At 43.3% G+C, this 24529-nt stretch overlaps 1 protein-coding gene across 2 annotated transcripts in view; it reads right to left on the bottom strand.

Annotated features, from left to right (window-relative positions):
• Window positions 1-10828: 10828 nt before the first annotated feature.
• LOC137327071 (uncharacterized) overlaps window positions 10829-24529 on the bottom strand; it is a 323001-nt gene continuing 309300 nt past the window's right edge. For both annotated transcript variants that reach the window (XM_067992511.1, XM_067992483.1), the window contains exon 7: window positions 10829-11552. The gene's annotated coding sequence lies outside the window, so the exon portion shown is untranslated. The remainder of the gene's footprint in view (window positions 11553-24529) is intronic.

Raw genomic sequence — 24529 nt, 5'->3', positions numbered from 1 at the left:
CGGCCCCTGAGGCTGCCAATGAAAGGTAAGTTTTAAAAATTTTTTTTAAAAACCTTCCAGTGGAGCCAGGAGAAGAAGGAAGGCTCCCCCAACTCCACAGTCAGCGCGATCGTCTTTCCCCCTGTTCCAACCTCCCTTCTTGGGACTTACCTTCAGCCCGCTGCCAGCCAGGCAAGCGACCCGACATTCGGCATCTTTAATGTGCATGCTTCCTGTGGAAGTGCGACAGCTGCCGGCAGCTCACACGTAAAATATTAACAAGGCCTGAGGCCCAATTTCAGGCCAGCCTCAGGCCTCCCAGTTGGGGCCTGTGCTGCACTTGCAGTGCCGAGTCACCACCCCATTCACTTTGGTGGAAAAGAAAATTGGGCACGGTGTAAAACGGATTGCCGATTCACTATGAGGCTGTTTCACACTACTGGCAAAGATCAATTTCACCCTCAGAAAATACAAAGACTAAGGCAAAAACAAAACCAAGAAAAAAGTTCAGAAAGCACATATCCAAGAAGCAAAATGACAGCAAGAAAGTCTCCAATACATGGAACGGAAGTGGAGGATGAAGGCAAATCTATGAAATGAGTTAAAAAAACATTGAATAATAATCATGGGACACATAATCATTCAACTACCCCCAAATAAACTGGCAAGAAGAGGTAGAGAAAAGGGAATGGCATTTTTACACTGTGTACATGAATCCTTTCTTATGCAGTATGTGAGAAGCCCAACAAGAGAGGAATCACTGCTGAATCTAGTCATGGGAAATGAACCAGAACAGATAAGAGAAGTAAGAGAAGGAACATCTCGGCAATAACGATCATAACACAATAAGATTTAAAATATGATTGCGAATGATCTAAGTAAGACAAAGACCAAAGTAACAGATTGGAAAAAAACTAATTGTGAGGGGATGAGAACGGAACAAATGAAGGCAAACTGGATAAAGTGTTGACAGACAAAGAGATAGAGCAACAGTGGGAAATATTTAAAACGGTGATCAATAGAGTTAAGGAGAAATATATTTCTCTAAAAAACAAGAACAAACTATCCAATAATGAAACCATTGAATGAATAAAGAGATAAGGGTAAAATTGAAACTAAAGAAAAAGGCATACACTAAGTACATAGACAATAAAGGAGAGGATGACAAAAGGGAATACGAAAAGGTTAGGAAAGAAGTCAAAAAAAACAATTAGGAAGGCAAAGAGAAATGACGAAATTAAATAATCAAGGAATATAAAAAGAAATAGTTAAGTATTCTACAGACACATAAATAACAAAAGAAAATTCAGGATAGGGACTGGGCCACTAAGGGATACACACGATAAACTCACAGGTAATGACAGTGAAATGGCGCAAATATTGATCAGTATTTATCAGGGAGACTAACAAGATGGGCATGACATTGGAAGAAGAGATCTAAAAAGATAAAAAGACACTTAAGATAGAAAGGGGGGAGATAATTGATAAACTAATCAAACTTAGGAGGATAAAACCCATGGTCCGGATGGATTGCATCCATGCATATTAAAAGAAGTTAGGGAAGAGATAGCAGAGGCACTATTACAAATATATAAAAATTCATCAGAACAGGGAATAGTGCCAGAGGACTGGCGGGCAGCTAATGTTATTCCTATATTTAAAAAGGGAGACAGAACAAGTCCAGGGAACAATAGACCAATTATGTTAATGTCAGTGGTAGGAAAGATAATGGAATCTTTACTCAAAGATGTAACAGAAAAACATCTAGAAAACAAAAAAATAATAAAGAATAGTCAGCTTGGATTTCAGAAGGGAAAGTTATGCTTGACCAATCTTAGTGAATTCTTTGAAGAAGCAACAGAAAGAGCAGACAAGACTAGCGTAGTAGATGTAATATATTTGGATTTTTAAAAGGCCTTTGATAAGATACCGCATTGTAGACTCATGATTAAGGTCAGAACATGTGGAATCAGGGGACAAGCAGCTGAATGGATAGCAAGCTGGTTACAAAACAGAAAACAGAGAGTAGGGGTTAAGGGTAGTTACTCAGACTGGCAAAAGGTGGGAAGTGGTGTTCCATAGTGATCGGTGCTGGGACCACTGTTCGCAATTTAGATAAACGATTGGGACTCAGGAATTGGAAATACAATTTCAAAATCTGTGGATAACACCAAATTGGGGGGTGTAGTTAATACAAAGGAAGAATGCATCAAAATGCAAGAGGACATTAATAAACTTGCAGAATGGGCGTGTAATTGGCAAATTAATTTTCAATATTGTTAAGTGTGAGGTGGTGCATTTTGGTAGGAAGAATAAGGGGACCACATATTGCATGGATAATAAGAGTCTAAATGAGGTAGAGGAGCAAAGGGATTTTGGGTTACAGATATACAAATCATTAAAAGTAGTGACGCAGGTTAATATTGCCACAAAAAGGCAAACCAAGCACTGAGGTTCATTTCTAGAGGGATAGAATTGAAAAGCAGAGAAGTTATGTTAAACTTGTATAGAACCTTGGTTAAACCATATTTGGAGTACTGTGCCCAGTTCTGGTCTCAATATTATTAAAAGGACAAATAAAATTGATAAAATTGGAGAAGGTGCAAAAAAGATTCACAAGGATGATACCAGAATAGGATATACTTATCAGGAAAGGCTGAACAGGCTGGGGTTCTTTTCTCTAGAATAGAGAAGGGTGACCTGATAGAGGTCTTTAGATAATGAAAGGGTTTGATAGGGTGGACGTAGAAAAAATGTTTCCACTTGTGAAGAAGTCCAAAGTTAGAGGTCATAAATATAAGATAGTCACTAATAAATCCAATAGGGAATTCAGGAGAAACTCCTTTACCCAGAGAGTGATTAGAATGTGGAACTCGCTACCACAAGGTAGTTGAGGCAAATAGCACAGATGCTTGTAAGGAGGAGCTAAATAAGCACATGAAAGAGAAAGGAAATGAAGGAGGCTTGAATGGAGCATAAACACCGGCATAGGCCAGTTGGGCCAAATGGCCTGTTTCCGTGTTGTAAACTCGATGTAACATTTTTAAAATCACAAGCTCACAAAGGCTCTAAACAACTTCACCCATTTTACATGGGCTCAGTCATCACATAGTACATTCCTGACAAGAAGCCTGGGAAATCACACCTTTAGGTCATTTGAATGTATTGTAATAATTTTGAAGCTCTCGCACATGTTGTATGGGAGCACTACTGTGCTGAAATATGGACCAGTCAGAAAGTTGTATTTTGTGTGCACTGAGCAAGGAACAGGTGAAAGGTCTTCTGACCTGATTTCTGGATCCCTGTTTACCCATTCCATTCCAACACCCTCAGCCATGTGGACTGTAAAATTGCCTTGACATTCACGTGAAATTTCTTTGGCCATTATTTTAATGGCACCATAAACCTTTTTATTCTATGCATTATGTTTTTGTATGCTAATATGCACGGAGTAACTTTAAGCCCTGTGGATTCAATATTTAAGTGGCTGAAACACCAATCTCTGGATTGCAAGCCAAACGTCGTTAAAATGTTGCTTTGAAATCCATTACAATTGTGTTGCAGGTATGATTTTTTTTTGAGCATATCAAATCCCTCGCTTTCTTCCCAGTATTGCTTTCCTCTTAGGCCATGCACCACTTGGAGCTGAGAGGGTGAGGAGGTGACCAGGCCCCTTGCCTTTGCTGATTTGAGTTAACTCCCAGCTGGACTGGGGTGAACACTCCCTCTAATTGATGCTCCCTCTGATTTCCCCTCCCTTGTGTGAAGGTGTTCAGGCTCTGCTTGGTGCTTCCCCCTCGCACACAGTAACATGGTGTCCACAGTATGCTGATGCTGTCATGCAGTTTTCAAAGCACCCCTGCTGCTTTGATTCTGAACTTGATTTTATTAAGGTTCTCAAGAGGGATGAAAGGAAATTTTCATTTAAAAACAAGTGAGGAAACAGAAAGCACGTTCCTCCTTCAGTGTCAATAATTGAAAGCCTATGCATGATGGCAGCAATCGAAAATACTGCAAACTTGTGTGGCCATTCTTTTTCTCATCTTTGTCTCTTCCTGGATGATCCATGGTGAGACCGCACCTGGAATACTGCATACAGTTTTGGTCTCCATACTTAAGAAAAGACATACTTGCTCTCGAGGCAGTACAAAGAAGGTTCACTCGGTTAATCTCGGGGATGAGGGGGTGGACATATGAGGAGAGGTTGAGTAGATTGGGACTCTACTCATTGGAGTTCAGAAGAATGAGAGGCGATCTTATTGAAACATATAAGATTGTGAAGGGGCTTGATTGGGTGGATGCGGTAAGGATGTTCCCAAGGATGGGTGAAACTAGAACTAGGGGGAATAATCTTAGAATAAGGGGCTGCTCCTTCAAAACTGAGATGAGGAGAAACTTCTTCACTCAGAGGGTGGTAGGTCTGTGGAATTTGCTGCCCCAGGAAGCTGTGGAAGCTACATCATTAAATAAATTTAAAACAGAAATAGACAGTTTCCTAGAAGTAAAGGGAATTAGGGGTTACGGGGAGCGGGCAAGGAAATTGGACATGAATTTAAATTTGAGATTAGGATCAGATCAGCCATGATCTTATTGAATGGCGGAGCAGGCTCGAGGGGCCGATTGGCCTACTCCTGCTCCTATTTCTTATGTTCTTATGTTCTTATCCATGAGAAGTGCCAAATCCACAACAATAGCATTTAGTTGATTTTCATAAAAGCCTTTCAGAAGGAAAACCGTGTGAAGTGTAGACACAGTTTTGACATACTGGCCCCGACATTTACAGGGAGGCCGGGAGGGAGTGGGGGAGCATGTTTGCGGGTGGGGAAACCCGGAAAACCCGGGCACACGAAGGCCCTGCTGAATTTAGCGGCAGGACCTCATTATAATTTTTTAATTCCGTTTCCCGCCTGGCAGCCGGCCAGATTGAGATGCTGACCGGGTGCTGGGCGGGAAAGCCTGTGGTAGAAGGCCGCAGCCTGGGACCGTTGGGGATGATCCCTGGCAATCGGCAAAGATCACGGGGCATAAGGCTTGAGACCGTGGGCTCGGACCCGCGGGGGAGGGGGCAGCCACTCGCAGTAGAAGGTTTGCTTGAGGGGCCGGGGACGGGGGGAGGGGCACTCCTGCTCCTCCTGCCTCACAAGCAGTTCTATAAAAAGCACTTACCTGCTGATCCAACAGCTCCCGTCTCCATTTCGCTGCTAGGTTTCCCGAACCCTGGGAAACCCGGCCAGCCAGCAATAAGTTTAAATCAGGCTCCTAACGGCCCTGTGGAAGCCTGCTTCAAATATTATAATGAGGTGCCCCGCCTCTCATGAAAATGGCACGTACGCCGCGTTTGGGGTCGCGTTATGTGATTTAAAATTTTTAACCCCCCTCTCGACCCTCTCCTGCCCGTCATGGTGGGATTAAAATTCCCCCCAATAGCTATGAAGGCCTCCAGTAAAAAATACACAGCAGCTTAGCATCGTAAAATATTGGCACTTAGCCCTAATCTTATCAGTGTGGTTTACTGGCTCATTACAGACCCCTCCCTCCATTAAGGCTGACAGTTTGATTCCAATTAGGAAATAAGTCGGTGTACACTGTCTTTTTAGCAAAGGTTGGGCGATAAATTAGATTTTAGAAAAAATCATGGAAGTGAACTGTGAAATCAGATGATTAATGAGCTCATATATTCTGGATGAATATGCGGGAACAGGTGAAAAAATAAACCCTTTTGGTCACTGTTACTGATTTGAAGTCTGTTCATATTACATTGTAAATATTCAAGGAAGGAATTGAAACTCTGAGAGTATTAGAATTGGAGTTTATTCCCCACTGAGCTCCTCTCAGAGGACATATCTTCTAAGTTCATGGTTGTGCGATTCTACTTAAGGTCAACATGGGTTGTCATGGGACCACAGACTGTGGCACTCCCATGCAATGTAGAAACAGCACTGCAAATTGTACAGGGATAATATGATCCTTTAAGTCTCTGTACTTACTAAGTGTTGCATTTACAACATGATTGAAAACCACCATAAGTCAAGAAATGCAATTAGTTCTTCTCAAAACATAATGCACAGAAGGGGAGAATACACTAAATTAGAACTGTCTGAAAAGAGAAACAAAATCCAGATTAGTAACTGACTGTCACAGCTAGTGTCTGTCCTACTGAGCAAACTGAGTTGCCTTGCTGCTCTCTCTACTGATGTAGGCAAATCTAACTAGTACACAACAGGCCTGAAAGAACATCAAACTGCACTCTGTAAATGTCCACAGAGATAGAAAATGCCTTTTGGTTCTAACTAGCTCTTATTAACCCCTCGGGCAGAATGTGAGCATTTTGGATATAATGCAAATATATTTTTGATTTTTTTTTCCAGTGAAATCTGTAGATCCAAATTATCTGTAATTCTAACTTACCATATTCCACATTCAAAAGTAACAGACCATGGGGTGAATTTTCATCTGTCCAATTCCATCGGGTAGGAGGTGTGCGTAGCGAGCCCGCTACCTGCCTGATTGAATCAGTGCAAGGCCTGAACTATTTTCATGGTTAGGCCTCATTTGAATAATCTCAGTGAGCTGAACCAGCACTGACAGGCAGCTTGCTGAATGAGAGTGGATGAGAAATTCAGTATGTTTACAGAGCAGAATTCAATTCTGATGTTTAACAGGCAGATCTGTCAGCAAAATAAATACAATCGACTTGTGAAGGATAAATTTGCAGATCCCATTTCATATTTCCATTTACATATTTTTATTTCATATACTAAAAGGACTTGCCTTATTTATATTTTAAGATGTACCTGCAGCACTTTGGAAAGAATTATGGCTACTTCAACCCTAATTTACACAGCGTCATCTCCTTCAAGATCTGTGGATCAGTAACAGACACAATCGTGAGACTTGTATCCAGCATTGTTCAACATGCTGCCTAGGATATTGGTTTAGGTTCTTCAGCCCTTTCATGTTTTAAATATTGATCCTGGCAGGTTACCAGGAGTGTTATTCCACATGGACCCAATTAAAAAAAAATTAATAATGCTTGAATTGGTAGATGGCTGATTAGCAGAATCACTGTCAGTGATTCTATCCCATTTCAGGCTTTGTTTAAGACCAATAAGGAATTCATATTTATTTCTATTTCTTTTGGAGTTACTTAAAAATAGCTTTGTTTCAAAAGTAAGCACAGATGCCTTGAGGTTACTGGAAGAGTTATCGAACTCACCATTGTAAGGAAGATGAATTAACCCATGGAGCTCAAATGACCCAGTTGCTGAAGTACCACGTGGTTAACTGACTAAAGGCCCCATTCTCAGACCTTCAGGCATAACGGCCCTTTAGAAAGTTTACCCTGCGATCAGAAATTGTGTACTGAGAAATATGGAAAGGAGCAGCTGGAAATTAATCTGAAAATTGTAACTAAAATTTGATACATTAAGAAGACAAATCAAGTTGACTTTTCTGAGATGAAAGGAGTCCACAGTGTTGGAGGATAAATAATTAAAATATGATTAGCTCAGGAACAGAAAGTATTAAAGTGTACAATCATTACCTTGTTGCTCAGACATCATGAAAATGCAAAAACTTTCGTTATCCTTATATCTCACTATTTAGAGAATAACTTCATTAGATCTGAGACTAGCAGCTACATCAATATACTCACTTTACTGCTATAATTGTACCCCAGCCCCTAGTTTGTCCCCTTTATTACATGTTCACTGACCTGAGGCAAGTTTGACCATCCTGCAAATAATCAGTGATACAGCAGAAGTTGGAGGATGCATTGGTTAGACTTCAGATAAAACTGAAATTCCCTGTTTAATAAAAAGAGTTCAATGCCTCCCAATTTTCTCCATAATTAATGACTGACTAACAAAATCATCTTCCCAGAAATTGTACAATTCAAAGCCTGTAATTTTGTTAGTAAGCCATTCTCCTGTTCTTTTTAAAGAGGAATTTTGAGCACTATTATATATGTGATTAGAAAAAAAATACCCTGCTGTTCTGATGGTCGGTGCATGTAATCCTCTGCTTTTCATAAAAAGATCCCTTTTGTCTGCTGAGCTGAATTTTCTGGTTGACATATTCAGCTGCATTTTGTTTATGTTGTATCTAACATATGATTAAACTGCTAGATTTTTGATTGCACTGGCATGGAACTGGGAAGTGCAGGACAGGAAGTCAGGTGGTCGTTCTATGTTGCCGGATCCCTGCCTGACTTGCACAGCGGCCAGGCAGCATTTTAGGCCAGCCCATAATGCCCTTGCACATTCTGTGTGAGAGCTCCGTTTTAACATGGAAGTCCACATAAATTGCGTTGAAATGAGACTGCGCACCATCCCCCATTTTCTTGCAGGGAATGTGCTGTGCACTCAGCTTTCCTGTATAAAATCGGCAATGAAGGCTCGACACATTCTGAACTTTGAGAATGTTAGTTGTTAAAGCTTAAACTGTAGTATTTTTGACAGATTTTTTGTTGGATTTCTGTTTGCTACAATTAAAAGAGGGAATATGGGAATTTTTATGACCATCCATCTCTCTTTGAGTTTTTTGGAGGCTTAAGAATACGGTGAAAGGAGGGATGTGAGGCAGGTTCACTTACACGAGGGGGACTGCTCACGTCCTCCCTTACTCACGCAGTCCTTTGTAAAGACTCAGGCACACCTATCTTGGAATGTTCAAGGACAACTGCTATTGCAGACTCCAAATAAACAGGGAAGAAGTGATAGGGTAGTGCCATCTCCTGGAATCTGACAGCAGACAACCACCCACACAGGAGTAGCCTTGTCATTTCCATGAAGGTCACAACAGCCTTGAACTTTTAATCCTCAAGCTCATTTCCAAGCTATCTCTGGAGACTTTGGCAACATGAGTCAACTTGCAGTTCACTGACGCATCAAAGAGGTCACTGAAATCTGTCTGCCAGGTCAAACATTTTCATTATTTTCTCATGGAAAACCAGCAGCAGAATGAGAAGGTGCTACAATTTGTCCACATTGCAGAATTCCCCAAAGCCCAAGGTATTATTGATGGCACCCATGTGGCCACCTGGACCCCATACACAGAGTCCCAGACCTTCCATAAATCCCAGAGGGGCCCACTCCATCAGCATCCAGGTGGTCAGTGACCAGCAACAAGGAGTATACTTGCAGCAGGTCATGATTCTTTTATTTTAAGATCCTCTGTGCCTGGGTTATTTGAAGGAAAGACCAGACTGGAAAGATGGTTAATAGGTCTCAAAGGATATCCTCTCATGACACCATTGTGATAGCCGGGAACACTAAATGAATCCAGATACAATGAGGATTATGCAACATCAGGATCATTATTGAGCATACTCTAGGCATCCTGAAGCAGTGCCTCTGACACCTGGACCGATGTATTACAGCGCAGCTCCACCAGTGTCTCCAAGATCATTATTGTCTCCTGCATACTATACAACTTTGCGATCCATAGAGACCTAGCCACGGAGCAGGTGGAGAAGGCCCATTCTCATTCAAGGGCAGGTCAGGATCCTGAGAATGTCTCTGAAGATATTCCTGCTGAAACACCTCAGTGGTCAGACTCTCACAGACAAGGCTTTCAGCTAAGTGCCTCATCTGCCCAATGCACTGATAGTCCTCTCCAAACATGCGCAATGCAATAGCCGATAACACCTTGACCAACAATTTCTGCTGCATTAACTCAACTGTCACAGGTGCCTATCCTTCGACCTGCTGTTATCTTATACTGAACTATCAGAAGAAAACTCTGGAAAATGTTGAAATAAAGTATAACAATATTTTAAACCCAATATAAGATCAATGCGTGCGCTATTACTATTTTTTACCGCGGTACTTCCCCTTGGTGATAGTGTCTTTTGTGCAACACCAGGGCCTATTCTAGTGCCACTTCTAGGTCATTTCCCATAGGACTTGTAAGTGAGATGGTTGGCTGCAGGATGGTGGCATGTGACTCTGGGGATTGAGATGGCTGTATACCTCCTTGTGTTGGAGCAAATATACTAACAGACATGTACCCATACTATGCCCATCCCATGTGTCATGCAGCTGGGTTGTGTTACAATGAGTAGCTGTGTGAAGCTTTTTTAAAATGTCAGTTTTCGAAGAGTGTCTGTGGAAATTGCAGCTTGAATATCTGCCGTGCTGGAGTATGGGCATGTGTGGTAAGCAATGAAAGAGGTTGTCTGAAGGCTTAGTGTGGACCAGCAGTAAATGGGCAACAGTTTGAGAAGCAACACTTAGTGGAATTCATACTTGGGCCATCTACCTGGCATATGGTATTGTTGGGTAGCTGTACCATGGCAGCTTCATTAAGGTCAAGCATCTCCTTTTGCATCTGTTCTCAGGTTCTACAGGTAGTGTATTAACCCTGGTCATGATCTCTTGCCAGGTTTATTGCACTACTATCCGTTGGGGAGGTAAATAGGGAAACCTTCCTCACACCTACCTATTTCTACGCCATTCCATCAATTGGCTAGAGATTACTTTTCCTACCTCTACCAATTTCTGGGCACCCATGGAACTGTACCAGCTCGTTGATTTTACCATCAGCACTATTTTTGCCATCAGTAATTTCTTGCCCTCCACACTCTTCCCTTTAATTGACCACTTTCCCTTTAACCAGATTTTCCATCACTTCTCCCAGTTGAATGAGCGCCTGGCAGCAGGCCCAATCCATGGTGAGAGCTCACACTATATCTATAATTGTGGTAACCCAAGAAGAGTCAATGTACCAGTCCTGCAGCCCAAATGCGGGGCCGGACAATATTGTTTCAATGGATCTGACAGGTGACTGATCTCTGTTTTCCTCATCAAACAAATAAATTCAATACAAGCACAAATTCATTACCAAAAGAAGTCAATTGTATTTTTATTGTGAATCCGGTTTTGACATAAATGTTTTGAATCATTTCTTGTACAAAGGGTAAAGAATAATTTACAATACTTCATGTCATAAAAAGCAATGAAAGCGCATACGGTGTGAAAAGCAGTTCATAACTGTCACCTTCAGAATAAACAAAAAATATCATGAAAAGATTTCTGCTATATGTTGACATATCAATAGTTTTTGTTGAAGTAAGACTTCTACAAGCTTATGTTACTACGAGCTGGAGCACACCACAAATACCATAACAACTACCCAAAGAATAGGCTAAGAAGATACAGGATACCAAAAAAAGCGCAAAAAATTCCTGATCTTTGCTCCTAATTGTTCTTACTCTGTGAACTATACAGAAATCTACCACAGATCTGTGAGAAATTAATGGTTTTAATTATCTGAGAAAAAGAGTATAAAAATTCCAAATCTGAAACGATTCCCTCGCACATGAAAAGAAACCTTTGTTATTCTAGACCAGCCTCAGCGAGTGCAAAGTGAGAGATCCCAATCTTTTATTTTTGTGGCAAAATCTATCAAATGAGATTCAACTAATCCTAGCTTTTCAGCAGGGCACAGGAATCGGGCTCAAGTGCGATTAAGTAGTTTTCCTGTTTGTCCACAGAAGAGTGGGATCCGACTTTACATAACGTTATGAGACTTGATGACAAACTTCTTCAGGCCTTAATCAGATGCACGGCTTCCTGAGAATTAAAGAACAAAGAAGAAAAAAATAATCAGTGATAGCACAATGTCAAAAACAATCCAGTTAGTACAAAGTACATTTGAGCTATAAGCTCTGAGCCTTTAGAGAACAGCAGACAGATATGGCTTTCAACTGGGCTGTACAAAGTAGTGCCTTGTCTGGTAATGAAATATTGTGTTGATCAGTGAAATAACTAATGGGATATTCAAAGCATTAAATCTCCACAAGCATGGTGCTGCCTCTTAGTTAAGTGTCCCTTTAATGTCCTGCACAATAATGAGTTTGCATCAGCGCTGAATGATTCATCTGTTTGTTCAGCTCACATTTTTCAAAAGTTAAATAAGTGAGAGTTGTTCAGCTTGTGACAAAATGGCCACATATACATTTTAGTATTTGTGACCAGGCCAGGCAAAATGAGTTGTGCAATACTGAACTAACCTGATACTGCCTAGTTGGTTTGAAAAGAGTGGGACAAAGACACAGGTTCATACCTACATGTCAGCTGTGGCTCAGTGGTAGCACCTTCGCCTCTGAGTCAGATGACTGTGGAGTAGAGTTTCTGTTTGTTTCTGCTAGCTTTGCGCCCAGATTCCAGCGCAATCGGCTGAACCAGTGTAAAAGATCGGGGAATTTTAAACGTGAGTTACATCCAAAACCACTTAAGTTCGTGTTTTCGCCGCTCTTGTATGCTGGTTCAAGATTCAATTTGCCTGGATCAGGCCCCACCCACAAAACTGGCTACGCCCCCAGGTCATAATTGCGAGATTCTGCTGATTGCGCTGGTTCGGGAAGGCTCTTCAAATTGCGTTCATTTTTTTGTTAGGCGCACAGGCACTAGTAAGCACATTTTTAAAGCTTTTTCATGTAACTATTTTTTAATTTACTAAGAAATTGACTTGCGTACACCAATGAAACTATTAAATGGCTCAGTATAGTTTTTTAAGTCATTTTCAATTATTTTAAATCAGGTTACACACAGGTGGAGGACTGGACACCCTTATTAAAAATGTTTATTTTTGCTGATAAACCTGTTTTCAGCTGTATTAATAAAACTGCACAAAGTTACCACTCTTAAATACATCAAGGAATACTTTTTAATGGAACCGTTACACTGTATTACGTTGCCCGATTGCACTGATTCATGGAAGATTTTACCTTTGTGATTAAGCAAATGATTTTTAGCGGAAACTTGAACTGTAACCTAACCAGCGTAATTCCAAGCGCGTTTTGGGTGTAATTTCCCGATTGCGCCCAAAGCAGAAACTATCCCTGTGGGTTCCAGGTCCACTCCAGAAACTTAAGCACATAATCCTGGCTGACAATGTCGGAGGTGCCGGCTTTCGAATGAGACATTAAACCGAGGCCCCGTCTGCACTCTCAGGTAGACGTAAAAGATCCCACAGCACTATTCGAAGAAGAGCAGGGGAGTTCTTCCTGGCAACCTAGCCAACAATTATCCCTCAACCAGCACCTAAAACAGACGATCTGGTCATATGTTTAATTGCTGTTTGTGGGAACTTGCTGTGCGCAAATTGGCTGCCGTGTTTCCTACATTACAACAGTGACGACACTTCAAAAGCATACAATTGGTTGTAAAGTGTTTTGGGACATCCTGAGGCCAGAGTCTTTCTTCCTTACATATATCCACAGTCGGAAGCACTTTCAGAAGAGTTGTGATAACTCAGCACAATTGAGTAGCAGAATGCTGAGAGGAAGTGAACAGCAATCATGCTGAATATTGTCCCTAGAATTCTGGTGTTAATTTTCTAATTCTGGCCTTAAGGTAGCGGGACTGGAGTGTGAACGAGTGTAACACTGGGCAACTTCCTACTTGGTCAACCGTCTGGGACTTTCTGGAGTTGGCCCGACTCCATTATTCGGGTTGAGCTCCCAGCCCACTTTGAAGTCGGTGCAGGGAGCACACCAAAGGGAAGGCTCAAAATGTGATAAATTTAAAAAGATAAGATATTCTATTATTCTCACTCCCGCACCATCTGTTGATCCCCTGTTTTAGGGCACACTATTCCCCTTCCCCCAAAACTCCCTGGGAAAAAAAAAGGTAAGTGGCCACATCTATGTGATCAAAAATGTACAGCTTTTACAAGACAAGAATCATAGAAAGGTTACAGCACGGAAGGAGGCCATTCAGCCCATCGAGTCCGTGCACGCTCTATGCAAGAGCAATCCAGCTAGTCCCACGCCCCTGCCCTATCCCCATAGCCCTGCAAATTCTTTCCATTCAAGTACTTATCCAGTTCCCTTTTGAAGGCCATGATTGAATCTGCTTCACCACCCCCTCAGGCAGTGCATTCCAGATCCTAACCACTCTTGCTGTGTAAAAAAGTTTTTCCTCATGTCACCTTTGGTTCTTTTGCCAATCACCTTAAATCTATGTCCTTTGGTTCTTGACCCTTCCGCCAATGGGAACAGTTTCTCTGTATCTACTCTGTCTAGACCCTTCATGATTTTGAATACCTCTATCAAATCTCCTCGCAACCGTCTCTGTTCCAAGGAGAACAACCCCAGCTTCTCCAGTCTATCCATGTAACTAAAGTCCCTCACCCCTGGAATCATTCTAGTAAATCTCTTCTGCACCCTCTCTAAGGCCTTCACATCCTTCCTAAAGTGCAGTGCCCAGAACTGGACACAATATTCCAGTTGTGGCTGAACCAGTGTTTTATAAAGGTTCATCATGACTTCCTTGCTTTTGTACTCTATGCTTCTATTTATAAAGCCCAGGATCCCGTAAGCTTTTTTAACCACTTTCTCAACCTGCCCTGCCATCTTCAACGATTTGTGCACATACCCCCAGATCTCTCTCTTCCTGTACCACTTTTAGAATTGTGCCCTTTAGTTTATATTGCCTCTCATTCTTCCTACCAAAATGTATCACCTCGCACTTTTCTGCGTTAAGTTTCATCTGCCACGTGTCCAGCCATGCCACCAGCCTGTCTATATCCTCTTGAAGTCTATTACTATCCTCCTCAGTGTTCACTGCACTTCCAAGTTTTATGTCATCTGCAAACTTGGAAATTGTGCCCTGTACACCCAAGTCCAAGTTAACCAAACATATCAAGAAAAGCAGTGGTCCTAGTATTGACCCCTGGGGAACACCACTGTACACCTCCCTCTAGTCCGAAAAACAACTGTTCACCACTACTCTCTGCTCCCTGTTACTTAGCCAATTCTGTATCCATGCTACTACTGCCCCTTTTATTCCAGGGGCTTTAATCTTGATGACAAGCCTATTATGCGACACTTTATCAAACACCTTTTGAAAGTCCATATACACCACATCAACTGCATTGCCCTCATCTATCCTCTCTGTTACCTCATCAAAAAACTCTATCAAGTTAGTTAAACACGATTTGCCTTTAACAAATCAGTGCTGGCTTTCCCTAATCAATCCACACTTGTCCAAGTGTCTGTTAATTCTGTCCCAGATTATCATTTCTAAAAGATTCCCCACCACCGAGGTTAAACTGACTGGCCTCTAGTTGCTGGGTTTATCTTTACACCCCTTTCTGAACAAGATTGTAACATTTGCAATTCTCCAGTCCTCTGGCACCACCCCCGTATCTAAGGATGTTTGGAAGATTATGGCCAACACCTCTGTAATTTCCATCCTTACTTCCCTCAGCAACCTAAGATACTTCCCTCAGCAACCTAGGATGCATCCCATCCAGACTAGGTGACTTATCTACTTTAAGCCTTTCCAGTATCTACTTTTAATCAATTTTTAGCCCATCCAGTATCTCACTACATCTTCCTTTACTCAGACTGGGGTTGACAATTGTAAACAATTTTACAACACCAAGTTATAGTCCAGCAATTTTATTTTAAATTCACAAGCTTTCGGAGACTTCCTCCTTCCTCAGGTAAATGTACCTGAGGAAGGAGGAAGTCTCCGAAAGCTTGTGAATTTAAAATAAAATTGCTGGACTATAACTTGGTGTTGTAAAATTGTTTACAATTTACTCAGACTGGCAGCATCTTCTTCCTTGGTAAAGACAGATGCAAAGTACACATTTAGTACTTCAGCCATGCCCTCTGCCTCCATGAGTGGATCTCCTTTTTGGTCCCTAATCGGCCCCATCCCTCCTCTTACTACCCGTTTACTGTTTACAGCCAAGAGAAGACTTTTGGATTCCGTTTTATGTTGGCCGCCAGTCTGTTCTCATAATCTTTCTTTGCCCCACTTATTTTCTTTTTCATTTCCCCTCTGAACTTTCTATATTTTGTCTGGTTCTCACTTGTGTTATCAACCTGAAATCTGTCATACGCCCCTTTTTTCTGCTTCATCTTACTCTATCTCTTTTGTCATCCAGGGAGCTCTGGTTTTAGTTGCCCTACCTTTCTCCCTCGTGGGAATGTACCTAGACTGTACCTGAACCATCTCCTCCTTAAAGGCCGCCCATTGTTCAATTACAGTTTTTTCTGCCAATCTTTGATTCCAATTTACCTGGGCCAGATCTGTTCTCATCCCACTGAAATTGGCCCTCCACCAATTGAGTATTTTTACTTTAGAGTGTCCTTTTCCAAAGCTACTCTAAACCTTATGATACTATGACCGCTGTTCCCTAAATGTTCCCCCATTGACATTTGCTTCACGTGGCCCGCCTCATTCCCAGAACCAAATCCAGCAATGCCTCCTTCCTTGTTGGGCTGGAAATGTACTGGTCAAGAAAGTTCTCCTGAACACATTTCAAAAAATTCCTCCCCATCTTTTCCCCTTATATTATTACTATCCCAGTCTATATTGGGATAGTTGAAGTCCCCCATTATCACAACTCTATGGCTTTTGCACCTCTCTGTAATTTCCTTGCAAATTTGCTCCTCTATATCCTTGATTTTGATCTTTATCCTTTGCAGAAGACTGGCTGGTAAAAACTGGTGGCAGCCAAAATAAATGTGGAAGCAAGGAGCTGTGTTGTGGGTTAGTGATTGGGCAGTATAGCCACTTTCGGCACTGATGGAAAACCGGTGGTAGCAGATCACGCGCCCATTCTGCAGTCGTAGATCTGCTACCGCCAGAAAAATTACCCTCCATTGTTGATGTTGAATAAAGTGGTGCCGCTGCTGCATGAGGTGGGTGTCAGAAAGGTTACCCTGTTTGGCACTCCAGGGCACCCTGCCCAGGAGACAGCAAAGCAGCATGCAGTAAAAAGTCAATGATGGAAGGGCCTGAGCATGCAATGGGTTCCTTTGTAAATATCAGATTAGAAGATCAAGGGGTGATCTAATTGAGGCACTTAAGGTGATTAAAGGATTTGATAGGTTAGATGGAGAGAAACTATTTCCTCTCGTGATGGATTCCAGAACAAGAGAGCATAATCTTAAAATTAGAGCAAGACCGTTCAGGGGTGATGTCAGGAAGCACTTCTTCACACAAAGGGCAGTGGAAATCTGGAACTTTCTCCCCCAAAAAGCTGTTGAGGTTGGGGGTCAATTGAAAATTTCAAAACTGAGATTGGTAGATTTTTGTTAGGCAAGGGTATTAAGGAATATGGAACCAAGGCAGGTAAATGGAGTTAAGATACAGATCAGCCAGGATCTAATTGAATGGTGGAACAGGCTCGAGGGGCTGAATAGCCTACTCCTATTCCTATGTTCCTATCAGGGAATCACGTGTGCTCACGTTTACATGAATTATCAACTTATTTAACTAAAGCTCTCACATAAAATCTATGGGGGCATTACGCTTAAATTGAAAATAACAGTTGTTATATTTCCAGAAAGAATTGGGTGGGACTGCGTGCTACCGCATTTCCCATCTCCTCACTGCCTGAATCATGCTGGTGGGAATTATCTCTTTTAATGCAGGAGTCATTCAGACCTTTTCAATAGCGGAAACAACCCCAAACTTGAGGAAAGCAGTTTCTTCACAGTACCTCGGGTTACAGGTCTCACTAGAGTTTATGCAAAGGCGGTGAAATGATCACGATTATTTATGTCATTTGCCAACCCAGTTATACTGAATAGCCAAGGTATCTAGACATAGTAGATGCACAAAGTGATCCCATTGCTACAAAGATCAATCAAAATGACTTTAAACTAACAGAAAAGTCAATGGGCCAACAGCAATAAAATCAGATTCACAACCCCTGAACTGTGGGAAATGCTCATTTCGTACATGTCTAGACCCTGCTATATTCTGCCCAGCTGGTCCTCCCAACCTTCCTCTTTCATTAAGCCAAGTTTTAAAATTATTTGTAATGTCTTGGATTAAATACTTCTCTTTGAAAGGCTTTTACAGTGTGGGTTAAGCAATTGTTCCAAGGCTTACACAGCACCCAATCACAGAGAAAGCTTTTTTTAAAAAACTGTTGCTTATTAAAAAGAAAAAAAACAGGAGTGAAAACTACATCCTAAGTTCACAGACATTTAGACACTCCTGGGTTAACTTGAAATCCTCATCACTTCCAGACTAATACAAAGGAAACTCACTGCACATAAAACAGCGGCATACAAAAACAAATGGCATCAAATGAAACCTGACACACCATGACAACTGTGCCTCAGGATCTTAAAAAATAAATATGTCATCATCACCCATAACATTTCAATCAATTATACACATCCTGTGATGAAATATAGAGTTCTGCATGTCAAGACAGAGAATGAAATCATAATACAAAACAGCAACGTCTCTCGGAGAGCGGCTGACATGCTGTTATGAGTGAATTGGGGTGTTTGAGATTAATGTTTAGTATGTGTAAAATAAAACTACAGGCTCCAGCATTTATTAAAAAATTGAAGATATCTGTCGTTGAACAAAGGAAGAAGGCAAAAAGAGGAAAGAGTGGACTTAGTATCTGCAAAGACTGAGGCTCTGCGGGGACATCCTGTGAGAGATGAACTGTTAGATGATATGACTGCCCTTACCACCATGATAGGTTACAGCTTTGATCAGAAGATTTTCTTCTTAGTGTGTGGCAAAAATGATCAGTGGCCCCTCTTCCTTTCAGGTACAAGAGATACCACCTCCAGCAAAGTACTGGCAGCCTAACTAGCTCCTGAGAGAAATAACAGCACGTCAAGTGCTGTGGCCTGCCCACTGGAAATTATTCATTCTCATCTAATGTCTCCCCAGATGTGAGGCCCTGGACTGGGGCCTATGACATTAGTGAACTGTGTTGTTGCAATCACTTCTTTTGTGTCAGCAACAGATATATTTATGAGCAGACACCGAGGAGGTGGGGGGAGACTTGAAAATGCTGTGACCTTCCAGGCCTATCCCACACTAGATATCCTTCTTTTTTTCCATTCACAGACTTCCAATGGCCTGCCTGATCGGTACTTGCAGCAAAGAAACAGCCACCTGCAACAAAATGCAGCTGTGTTTTCATTTCTCTGTCAGATTGGTCTGTTGCTGAATTCAAAATCATTTCAGTTGGCTTATTAACTCAAATTACAAAGTAAATTTAAAACTGAAAATTTGAAGCCTTACTGGATATGCAAATTGATCAGGTCTCACCTAGAACTAATATTCAAAAACAGATTATCTGGTCATTTTTACATTGCAGTTTGGCTGAAAAGCGCTTTGGGACATCCTGAGATTTGGAAAGGTGAAAATAAACGCAAATTAGTATCGGTGTCCTAACTCATACTAAGTCCCGTTCACCCATCACCCCTATGCTCGCTGACCTACATTGGCTCCCGGTCCGGCAATGCCTCGATTTTAAAATTCTTATCCTTGTTTTCAAATCCCTCCATGGTCTCACCCTTCCCTATCTCTGTTAGCTCCTCCAGCCCTACAACCCTTCCAGATCTCTGAGTTCCTCCAATTCTGGCCTCTTGCGCATCCCCAATTTTAATCGCTCCACCATTGGTGGCCGTGCCTTCAGCTGCCTAGGCTCCAAGCTCTGGAATTCCCTCTCTAAACCTCTCTGCATCTCTACCTCTCTCCCCTCCTATAAGATGCTCCTTAAAACCTGTCTTAATATTTCTTTATGTGGCTTGATGTCAAATTTTGTTTGATAATGTTCCTGTGAAATGCCTTGGGACGTATTACTATGTTAAAGGCACTACACAATCCAAGTTGTTGTTGTTGTTATTGTTCTTTCTTTCTTTTGCATCAAGGATTAAAAACTAAAATTCTATTTACAATAATTGTAAATGACTATTTTTTGATAGATCAGCAGCACAGTCCACCTCAATTCTTTTGGAATTACTCATTTAAATTCCCTCCCCCTCCTTTAGCTGTCAGCACTGCTCCATGACACCAGAGTTGTCCTCCCGACCTCACTAAGATGGTGGGCTGCTTTGCTGTGAAATGCTCCACAAGGCAGGCCAGCCAAAGTCTTGCAGAAACCTTGCCTAATGACGGAACTCAAGATCGAGAAATGCATTGAGGCTGCAATTCCAAATTGCAAACCGCGAGCCTGAGGCCAGCATCATACAACAGCAGCACTAACGGGCAGTTACTTCAGTTAATATAAAGTGATGACTGAAGACAGGCTGTAAGTAAACAAGAATCGAGTCCTACAGCATACAACATGCCAGTGTACTGTCGCTCTTTACTGAGAACAAAAGCACCTCATTACTTGTCATTCTACAGCACCCTTTCAACACAAAAAGGTCAGCTGTAAAAGGTGAATACCTTAGCATATAAAATACATACACGTACAAACACGTGTAGTTTCATTATCATGGCTTTAGGTTTAATAAAATTCTGTTTACTTATTCTACTCTGTGTTTGGTGAATGAAATGCTTTCTGCAACTATATTACAGAGAGATCTGGCAAATACACTGATGTAAGTTATTGTCCGGCCTGCAGGAGGCTCAACAGTCAGTATGAAATTAGGAATTGTTTTTAAATAGGCATTACTTGGATTCAGTGGAAAGCCACCCCACCTTGTATTGTATTATACTCCATGAATCATAAGGAATATACTGGGCCCGATATTAGGAGGGAGGCGGGTTGGCAGCGGGAGGCGGGTCGACTGGGCGCGTGGGTAATGGGTTTCCCGTTGCAGATCTGCGCAGCGGGCGCATTGCGCACCCACATCACAGGCTGTCAGCAGGAGGAGCCCTCTTTAAAGGGGCAGTCCTCCAATGCTCCTCCTGCAGCAAAGAACCAAAATTATAGAATGGAGCAGGCCAGAGGTAAGGCTGCTCCAAGGTTTTCTGACTCCTCACCCTAGGTGCTGCTCGATGGGATGAGGTGGAGGAGGGAAATGTTTTTCCCATCAGATGGGAGGAAGTGGCCTGCCTCTGCCACCAAGAAGGCCTGGCTCGAGGTGGCAGAGGAGGTCAGCAGCAGCAGCAATGTCGGCCGAACCTGGGTCCAGTGCAGGAAGCGCTTTAATGACGTAACCAGGTCAGCCAAAGTGAGTATACTTACGCATTCTTCCACACTCCATCTTCCACATCACCTCCACCACCACACAACTCCTACTGCACTGCCACCACAACGCTCTCGCATCACTCCTCACATCCACTAAACCATCAACCTCACCTTGCCTGCACTTACTCACTGCTCCAGTTCCCATTCGAACACTACCACGCAACCCAATCCTCATACAATCTCATGGCTATGTTTTACATGCATCCTCCCATGCATCTCCCTCACGCTCACCCCCACCCACACCGATGCATGCAGCGGGTCACTAAGCAACCATTGCTCAATCACGCCTCTCTGTGTTTTGCCTTGATAGGAGAAGAGATGCCAGAATGCCCGGGAGAGGGCAAGGACCGGAGGGGGCCCGCCACACCAGGTGGTCCTAACAGACGCGGAGCAGCAGGCATTGGAAATAAGCCGCACGCTGGAGTGCCTGTCCGTGGCGGACGCCGAGACTGGGAGTGCACAAGCGGCTGGTGACAGAAATCTAACACTCAGCACTCGTGATAGCGAATGATCTTAACATCACTTGGCATCTGCAGCACCTCAACATCTGTCCACATGCTTAATATTGCTTTCTGTTCTCTTGCAGGGCCATCTGCGAGCGCCGTGACTGCGGAAGGCGATTCCTCAGAGGACCTGCAGCCTTTGAGGGGGCATCGTCACATCTGAGCCAGCCATCCACCAGCGCAGATACACACACCTCGGTGGGTCCCCGTCCTCAGTTAGATGGGCTTGCATATGGTGAGTCACCACGCACATGTGAGCATGAGCAGACCCTGGTGGCAGGGGCAGCCATGGAGAGTCCGCATCGATGGGAACACTCTTCTCCAGGCTCTGCTCAGCTGGACCCAGATGCTGAACCTGGGGGCCAGCCATGAAAAGGAGAGTCATCGAGGGCCAGCAGCACATTGCCGAGGTACTGGAACAGTTGCCACGCGCACTCTCCACAATCGCGCAGAGGATGGAGGAGTCCAACTCCTGCATGAGTGGAATACTGTCACAGGGACATGAAGGCATCTCTGAGATAGTGTCGCGGGTAGGTGCGGGAATGTCTGCGATGGAGGAAAGGCTAGCATCCATCGAGCTTCAAGCACGGCTCAACAATGGGTCCATTCAGGCCCTGACAATGGCCGTTCGGATTCAGGGTGAGCAACATTCTGCTGCCTTAAACAGGCTGACAGATACGTTACAACTGGCCTTCCAAGGCTTCACACAAGTCCTCCAAACTGTCGTCCAGCAGGGTGGAAGGAGTGCAGTGGGCCTGGCCCAGGAGAGGGATGATGGCAATAGTGGACATGGAAGTGGGGACGCCACTCAAAGCGCTCCCACGTCTCACCCGTTGCCCCCCTCTCAACCTGTACCCGCAATGCTGCCTCCTCTCCAGGTGGCTGAGTCTGCCCCTGCACATGTGCAGGTGGAGCAGTCTTTGGAGGGGCCCTCACGGGCACCGAAACCCAGAGGGCGTTCGCGCAAAGCATCTCATTGGTCAGGGCATGGACAAGAGCAACCTGCCACTACCTCTGCTGAAGCCACAGGGGTAGCACCACATAGGGGTTCCCGTAAACATAAGGCTAAGCTTTTGTGACCACAAAGGGGATGCACAAGGGTGTATGACGGAATGTCATGTTTTTCATTTAGTTTTGTTTGTTTTGCCAACCACATTAAAATTTGTTATCACCACTACTGCCACGTCTTTGCAAATCTTGTCTGCTTTGTGCAATAATTCCCTTTCCTGAGGATCACCATGAAGACCCATACTTGATGCCACCCATTGGATCACTGCAGAGTGGGTGTAGGTGTATTTGCAGGGCTCTTTTGTGCAGACGACTGAGAGACGTCGGCGAAGTCCCCATTGGCACGCTGGAAGGATGCGGAGGAGAAGTTGTTGAGGGCAGTGGTGACTTTGACAGCGACAGGTAAGAAGATGGTGTTCCGGCCAGCCAGGAGCAGCTCGGCATGAAGGAGGCTGCAGATGTCCACGACTACATGTCGAGTGACTCTGAGCCTCCGTGTGCACTGCTGCTCAGAGAGGTCCAGGAAGCTGAGCCTCGGTCTGTAGACCCTGTAACAAGGGTAGCACCTTCTGCGACGCATCTCTCTCTGCCGTTGCCCTCCCTCTTGCTGTGCAGGTGGATGTGTCTCAGCACTGTGTTGTGGAGCTCCATTTGTCAGGTGGACGCGTTGCCGGTGAGGCTGGTGATGCTGTTCGCCCTCAGATGAGGTCATGACTGCAGCTATGGCGGCCCCCATCCGGAAGATGTACATTTGAGGGGGTCCGCAAGGTAGGTAAATGTGTCTGCACACCGGGGTTGAGGTTCCAAGTTGGTGAATTTTAGTGTTAGGAGGTGGGTGGTGCAGGCCAAACTTTGTCCAAAGTGACAGAGTGGCCTCCTGCAGTGAGTGAGAGTCTCCCCCCAACCTGTCAAATGGACCTTTGCAGCTCCCACAGGCTGGTGGCTGCAACATGTCTATTTCAATTGGGAGTGTTTCCCCTAGTACGGGAAACACGTTCAATTGACATGAAAATCCCACCCCTCCTAAAATATGCTACAAATCAGGTCTGCAAACGACCTGAACTATGTAATTAATTGGTTTAAGTGGGATCCCGCCAGCTTTAATTGCCGTTGGGCGTCCCACATGCGGGGGCTGCGCGCATCTAAGCGCGTCACTGGGGAACCCGGAAGTGGGCGGGTTGGAGCCGGGCTCCGGACCCGCCCCGGGAATCCCCAATTTTAGCAGCCCCCCCGCCACGAATGCACCCGCTCGGCCATCCGAAAATTGACCCCACCGTGTTTGAATTGTAATATTAAGATCACATTGTGTACGACCTGTAATGTATTGGTTTGAATTACTGGTTTGAAATTGTGATATTTACATTGAACTGTGTGTATCTTAAAATTCTATGAAATAAAATATATTTTGAAATAAAAAAATAAATAAATGCACCACCTGATATGGTCCTGAACCACCTGATATGGTCCTGAACCACACAGACGAGGATAGCATTAGGTTCAATTCTTGATCTGTACTGCATTTGCTGGTTTTAGCAAGGATTGTGAAGAAGGTGATACAATTGGCTTTATTGTCTACAGACTAGAGAGGGGGGAATAAAATCATCTTTAAGGTTATTGCTCCCAATTGCAGGCCCAGGACCCTTCCTGGAAACTGTTCCTGTGTGAAGATCAAGAGAGAATAGTATCTTACCTACCTGCGATGCTTCCCACGGTTGAGACGATTTATTGAAGTCAATTTCAAAACTATGGTGGGATTTAAACACACAGCCTCTGTGTTGTTAGTCCAGGACCATAACCACAAGGCTACCATAACCATTTGGATTAGTTGATAATGTGAAATTAATGTTTAAAATGTATGTTATTTTGTTTTTATTCCCCTTCTCCAAGTAGCAATGTTTCAGAGGATTGTAAGTCGTAGGTTTGCACTCGTGTTTCTTTACACTGTGAGTTACTGAGGGTAAATTTAGCTTTTATCACCAAGCGAAAAACCGGTGATAGCCAAACTTTAAAGAAAATCAGACTCGCTACCATCCATTTTTCGCCCAGCGATAAAAGCTAATGTGCTGTTGCAGGGAGGTACTGAGCAATGGTCGAGAGCTATTGTGTGGAGAGGG

This window comes from Heptranchias perlo, chromosome 1 (assembly GCF_035084215.1).
Source record: "Heptranchias perlo isolate sHepPer1 chromosome 1, sHepPer1.hap1, whole genome shotgun sequence".
Taxonomy (NCBI): domain Eukaryota; kingdom Metazoa; phylum Chordata; class Chondrichthyes; order Hexanchiformes; family Hexanchidae; genus Heptranchias; species Heptranchias perlo.
The sequence above is the reverse complement of the archived record's forward strand: the minus strand, read 5'-3'. Positions and strand labels throughout refer to the sequence as shown.